We start from the raw sequence: 7,398 nt of genomic DNA, 5'->3' as shown, positions 1-7,398 counted from the left end.
CTAGGAGCCAATGTAGGTTTTTCAAGACCGGTGTTATGTGGTCTTGGCGGCCGCTGCCAGTCACCAGTGTGGCAGCCGCATTCTGGGTTAGTTGTAGTTTCTAAGGACCGGCTGCTGCTTTGAGGTTCTCCCCTAGATTGGATGGGCAGCAGTGATGTCGTTGAATGTTCCCAAATATTCTAACTGCTAAGGGGAAAGGCCATTCCCAGGGTGTGATAACATGTGCTACATGAGAAATAGACTGTTGGTTGTTCTGTCTGAGAGGGAAAAACCCCATGCAAGGCCAAAGGACAAGACTGTGTTTTCTTGTTGTCAGCAATGAGGCGAGAGATCCTCTGTGCTAGTGTATAAAAATGCCCAGAGGAACCTCTAAAGTTAAAAAGAAAGAATAGAAACCGCAACAGCAATCCAGCAGGATCTGTTGAATTTAATCTGAATTTTTCTCACAATGTCTTCCTGTATTGCGGCACTGTGTACATATGTGGGTGAGTGTGCCTTATAACATTTTGTTACCTTGATTCTGAAGTTTGATGATGTAATACCCCATTTATTCTCTCTCCTAGGAGATCCTAAGAAACCTGATGAAAATAGAACACATTCCATAGCGCTTTGGGCAGGCCTCAGCTCAGCCCTGGCGGTTTTTGTAGTTTCTCCTCTGATAGTGCTCTACTGTAGGAACAGAAAAGGTGAGCCTGGTGACTGGAGCTTGTCTCTAAACCAGAGATGAGCATTTGACAGACCTGGGGGTTGAAGGCAGGGTGGATAAAAATCAATGATTTTTTTAAAAAATGGATTTTTTAAAAATTTAAATCGGATTTTTTAAAAAATTTAAATCAGATTTAAATTTAAATTGGATTTTTAAAATAAAATGCTTTTGGAGGAAAAAAGATAGTTTTCTGTTTAAGTTACATTGTAGTCCAAAGGCTATTCATCAGGAAATAAGGATTTGTTTTAAGTTTTTCATGTGTGCTAAAACTCTGGTTTTTTAAAAAATAAAAAACCATTTAACCACATCAAGTTAAGAAACATGGATACATATGCTATAATGTTATTGTTTTAGTTAAATAAATTGTTATTCAGGAAATGATATTATGCTGACGTCCAAAACACCTGGAGGGCACCAGCTTGGTGAAAGCTGCTATAGCCTAGCAAACAGATGGGAACCAAAGATAGGCCTCCTATGAGTTATATTTAGAGGAAAATTTGTTCGGATTGCATCTCTCTCGCTACATTTTATGAAACTGAATTTGCAGGTTGCTGCCAAGCAAGAGGATCCGGGACGAAACGCCTGAGTCAGGTAAGCCGACGAGCTTAAAAACAGAGTCAGGCTTGCATGTGTAGCGCAGAAAGGCTGCAGCTCAGTCGCAGATACTTCATGGCATGGCAAAGATCTCAGGTCTGATACCCGCTATCTGCAGCATAGCTGTCAACCTTCCCCTTTTTTGCGGGAAATTCCCTCATTCCAGCATCGTTTCCCGCTGCTTCCTGCTGCTATCCCGGATTGTTAGATATCCCGTAGACAGCCCGGGACAGGTGAGGCTGCTGATCCCTTATTTTCAAGGCTGCTGATCCCTTATTTTCAAATCTGAAAGTTGACAGCTATGATCTGCAGACTGGCTTCTGCTTGAAACATTGTTAGCTAGCATAGATAATACTACACGGGCAAGTTTGGAAACTGGGAGGAGGTTGGAGAGGTGAGGCAGACCTGATGTAGTCTCTAGCCCAGAGGTTTTCAACCTTTTTGAGTCCACGGCTCCCTTGAGCAACTACAGTGGTACCTCGGGCTACAGACACTTCAGGTTACAGACTCCGCTAACCCAGAAATAGTACCTCGGGTTAAGAACTTTACCTCAGGATGAGAACAAAAATCGTGTGCCAGCGGTGTGGCGGCAGCGGGAGGCCCCATTAGCTAAAGTGGTACCTCAGGTTAAGAACAGTTTTGGGTTAAGAACAGACCTCCGGAACGAATTAAGTACTTAACCCGAGGTACCACTGTAAGGGACATGGGTGGCGCTGTGGGTTAAACCACAGAGCCTAGGACTTGCTGATCAGAAGGTTCGAATCCCTGCGACGGGGTGAGCTCCCGTTGCTCGGTCCCTGCTCCTGCCGACCTAGCAGTTCGAAAGCACGTCAAAGTGCAAGTAGATAAATAGGTACCGTTCCGGCGGGAAGGTAAACGGCGTTTCCGTGCGCTGCCTCTGGTTCGCCAGAAGCTGCTTGGTCATGCTGGCCACATGACCCAGAAGCTGTACGCCGGCTCCCTCGGCCGAGATGAGCGCCGCAACCCCAGAGTCGGTCACGACTGGACCTAATGATCAGGGGACCCTTTACCTTTACCTTACCACTGTATATCCATTTTTTTTTGCAAGCGGTCTCCCCCAGTTTAGTGCATTTTTGTACGCCACTTCCCCTAAGGCACTTGGTTTAAGACACACTTCGCCCAGAGGTGCTCATTGTTCAATACATAGAATCGTAGAGTTGGAAGGGACCCCATAGGATCATCTAGTCCAACCCAAATATGCAGCCGCCTCATATGGGGTTCAAGCCTGCAACCTTGGCATTATCAGTACCTAACCAACTGACCTATCCAGGCTATCTTTGGGCTGGAGACCTGCACTGCAAAATTCAGAGAAAAGCGAATTTAGAAGAACAGCTATCTTTTGGTTTTGCGTATTGTTTTAGGAAGTGAGAATTAGGTATGTTGGCAATGAAATGAGAACCAAATTTCTCTGCCACCCCTGGACAGGTGCATTAATTACTCCCCGCATCCCTGGAAAAAACAATACAGTGAAACCTCAGCTGACAAATGCCTCCCTTTGGACCATTTTGGCTGCCGAACGCCAAAAACCCAGAAATAGCTGCTTTGGTTTTTGAACAATTTTCAGAAGCTGAACGGCTTCCGGGGAGTTTTTTCTTCTTTTTTCTCCACTGAATTTGCCAACCGCCCTTTGATCCTTGGTTGTCGAACGTTTTGGAAGTTGAACAGTCTCCTGGAACGGATTACGTTCAGCAACCAAGGTTTGACTGTAATTGCAGTGATTGTAGTACAGTGGTGCCTCGCAAGACGAAATTAATTCGTTCCACAAGTTTTTTCTTCTTGCGAGTTTTTCATCTTGCGAAGCACGGTTTCCCATAGGAATGCATTGAAAATCAATTAATGCGTTCCTATGGAAACCGCTTGCCAGGCTGGCGGTGCGGAGAAGGGCTTTTCTCCCCACCGCAAGCCTTCAGGACAGGTACGGGAACAGAGGGGAAGGCGCGCAGCGCTTCTCCTCTGTTCCCGGGGCTTGCGGTGGGAGGAGGGTTTTTCCTCCCCACCGCCAACATTCAGAACAGCATTCTGAATGTTGGCGGTGGGAAGGAAAACCCTTCTCCCACCCCAAGTCTTCAGGACAGCCATCCGAAGGCTGGCGCGGGGAGAAGGTCTCTCCGCCCCGCCGCCAGGCTTCGGAGCAGCCTTCCAAAGCCTGGCGGAGGGGCAGAGAGACCTCCTCCCGTCGCGAGGCTTCGGAGCATCCTTCAGAGGCTGCTGCCATAGTCACGCGTCACTTCTCCAGCTGGGAGAGGGTCGCGGGGCTATGGCTTCTTTAGCCCCGTGCACGCTCTCCCAGCTGGAGAGGTGACGCGCGCGTATGGAGGCTCCTGCCATAGGCGCGCGTCACCTGGGAGAGGGTTGCGGGGGGCTGCTTTAGCCCTGCGCACGCTCTCCTGGCTGGAGAGGTGACGCTCGGCTATGGAGGCTCCTGCCATAGGCGCGCGTCACCTCTCCAGCCGGGAGAGGGTCGCGGGGGGCTGCTTTAGCTTCTTTAGCTTCGGAGCAGCCTTCCGAAGGCTGGCGGCGGGAGGAGGTCTCTCCTTCGGAGCCTTCGGAGGAGGTCCGAGGAGGAGAGAACAGTGGGGAAGACGCGCTGCGCTTCCCCGCTGTGCCGGAGATTTCCCTATGGACTTTCGTCTTGCGAAGGAAGCCCATAGGGAAATTCGTTTTGCGAAGCGCCTCCAAAACGGAAAACCCTTTCGTCTAGCGGGTTTTCCGTCTTGCGAGGCGTTCGTCTTGCGGGGCACCACTGTATGGTTGATCCGAAGGAGCGGTAACTTGCTAGAGGCCTAATGGCTGATGTTGTGGCTGTACCAGTGTTCAGGAAACATCTGGGGAAGCTCACAAACAATGACACTGATTCCTTGACCTCTTTCCGTAGGACAAGAAGGCAGAGTCAACGGCAGATCTGAATTATTCAGAGGTCGTCGTGAAGAAGGCGGGGAAATCCAAGCGTCAAAGCGAAAAGGTCACATATGCTTCCATACGTGTATAGTCTTTTTTTAAAAAATATTTTTTATTGCATTTTTGAAAGTTACAGAGAAAAGAGAAAAAGAATAAAAGAAAAAAATACAAAAAAAAGAGGGGGGGGGAGAGAATTTAAAAGATATGTGTACAGTGGTACCTTGGGTTACAAACGCTTCGGGTTACAAACGCTGCTAACCCAGAAGTAGTACCTCGGGTTAAGAATGTTGCCTCAGGATGAGAACAGAAATTGTGTGGTGGTGGCTTGGCGGCAGCAGGAGGCCCCATTAGTGAAAGTGCACCTCAGGTTAAGAACGGTTTCGGGTTAAGAACGGACCTCCGGAACGAATTGAATTAAGTTCGCAACCTGAGGTACCACTGTATAGTCTTGGAGTAAGTGCCGTCATCCTCGAACCTACAGTAATTCCTCAACTTCCTGGCCCCTCCACTGACTGTTTGAAAATGGCTAATTCTTTTGGTGGGTCACCTAAAGATTTGTCTGTCTGTTGGTAGCAATTGTAATGTGTTGGGCTAGATTTGCATCCCATAGAATTCAAGACGTAATGCGGGAAAATGAAAGAAATACAGTGGTGCCTCGCAAGACGAAATTAATTCGTTCCGCGAGTTTTGTCGCCTTGCGATTTTTTTCATCTTGCGAAGCACGGTGTCGGGAAAGTTTTGGAAAAGCTTCAAAAACCACCAAAGTCTTCAAAAACCTCAAAAAAGGCTACCACATGAGTTGCTCCTCGAAGTCAAGTCGCAACTGTATTAACGGTGTTAAGAAAAAGGAAACAAACTTGCAAGACGTTTCCGTCTTGCGAAGCAAGCCCATAGGGAAAATCGTCTTGCGAAGCAGCTCAAAAAACAAAAAACCCTTTCGTCTTGCGAGTTTTTTGTCTTGCGAGGCATTCGTCTTGCGAGGTACCACTGTAAAAGAAACAATAAAACCCCCAATTAAAAATCAATATGAATATTTAACACGGGCATGCTGTAGACCAGTGTTCCCCAACCTTGGGCCTCCAGCTGCTTTTTGGACTACAACTCCCATCATCCCTCGCTAGCATGACCAGTTGTCAAGGATGATGGAAATTGTAGTCCAAAAACAGCTGGAGGCCCAAGGTTGGGGAACACTGCTGTAGACCACCTGGATGAAACTCGTGTGCCACAGTTTGGGAATCCCTGCTCTATGTACATTCCTGCTAGCGGGATTTTGATTTGTGGCAGCTTGAAAGCCAGGAGAGGAATAAGGATGGAAAAACTGCCATTTCCCCCCACTTGGGGGACTTAAAGCAAAAACAAATGGGAAGGATGTAGAAATGTTTAGCACAACTTCAAGAAAGGTTTACCTTGGAATGAACTGTTTAAAAATGTAATGTTTAAATTCTGTTTTTCCAGATTTTGCTTCAGTGCTGTAAATTATTGGCTAAGAATAACAAGTCATATTCAACCACAGTTTTGGTAATAATGATGATGATAATGATAATGCATATTTTTCTGTATCAGCAAAAACAACCAATTGAGATGTATAGAATTCAAGACCCAATAATATAAAATCATTCACTTCCTGCCTTATACAGATACCTATATACAAATGCTGATTAAAGGTTTTATTTTGTTTGCTACTCCTTTGACATTCTGGATTGGTATTTCAATTCATATTATGTTCTCCTGGATTCTATACAGTTGTACCTCGGAAGTCAAACAGAATCCGTTCCAGAAGTCCGTTCGACTTCCAAAAAGTTCAGAAACCAAAGCGCGACTTCTGACTGGCTGCAGGAGCGTCCTGCAGCCAATTGGAAGCCACGCCGGGCGTTTGGCTTCTGAAAATTGTTCAGAAACCGGAACACTCACTTCTGGGTTTGCGGCGTTCAGGAGCCAATTTGTGCAGGAGCCAAGGCGTTTAAGATCCAAGGTAGGACCATAGCTGTCAACCGTCCCTTATTTGGCGGGAAACTCCCTTATCCCAGTGCTGTTTCCCACTGCTGTCCCTTATTGATGATGTCCCTTAAATTTCCTGGGTTTCAAAGGAAGCAGCTCCTCTCCCTCCCTCCCTGCCAGGCAGGGAGGAGGGAGGCTCCAGCTGTGTTGCTTGGCTGCGTTGCTCACCCAATAAGGAGTCTAAGAACGACTTGGGGGTGGAGCTTGCATGCCTTGTGCTGATCAAGTCGGCCATGTTGCCTGGGGACTCGCCTTTGCTCAGCGCTTCCCAGCAGAGATGTGACGGTGGTTTTCCTTGCTGCATCCCCTTTGCCGGGTTGCTGCGCTATGGGAACCACCGCTTGAGGCTTCATTTGGCTGCTGGCTGGGCTTTCTGTCTTTGGCTCGGAGGGGCTCAGAAGTTGAACATACCTGTGCTTGGAAAATCCCTTATTTTGGCTGCTGATCCCTTATTTTCAAATCTGTAAGTTGACAGCTATGGGTAGGACTGTATTTGCCTTTGTTCCAAAAACATGCACCTTCCCATAACTATTTCAGTCATTCTCCCCCATATTTAAAATATTTTAATGCAGGTCTAGCCCTACCATTGGACAAAGTGAAGTGGCCCCCTCAGGCAGCTGATTCTTTGTGTCATAAAAAGGCAGCAGAATGTTAGCTATTTAATGTCTCATTATTCTGCCCCACCCCATCCTTTCCCCCCCTGCTGCCACAGAGAGAGAAAGATGTGCTTGTGAAATATTTTTCCTCGGGTATCAAAATTATTTCGGACCAGGTACTTGATGGACCTCGGCTTGGATAGGCAGTGGCATTGTCTGCCCCACCTCAGGCATCAAAATGGTTGTTGTTGTTTAGATGTTTAGTTGTGTCCGACTCTTTGTGACCCCATGGACCAGAGCACGCCAGGCACTCCTGCCAGGCACTCCTGTCTTCCACTGCCTCCCGCAGTTTGGTCAAACTCATGCTAGTAGCTTCGAGAACACTGTCCAGCCATCTCGTCCTCTGTCGTCCCCTTCTCCTTATGCCCTCCATCTTTCCCAACATCAGGGTCTTTTCCAGGGAGTCTTCTCTTCTCATGAGGTGGCCAAAGTATTGGAGCCTCAGCTTCAGGATCTGTCCTTCCAGTGAGCACGCAGGGCTGATTTCCTTCAGAATGGATCGGTTTGATCTTCTTGCAGTCCATG

This window comes from Podarcis muralis, chromosome 2 (genome assembly GCF_964188315.1).
Source record: "Podarcis muralis chromosome 2, rPodMur119.hap1.1, whole genome shotgun sequence".
Lineage (NCBI taxonomy): Eukaryota > Metazoa > Chordata > Lepidosauria > Squamata > Lacertidae > Podarcis > Podarcis muralis.
The sequence above is the reverse complement of the archived record's forward strand: the minus strand, read 5'-3'. Positions refer to the sequence as shown.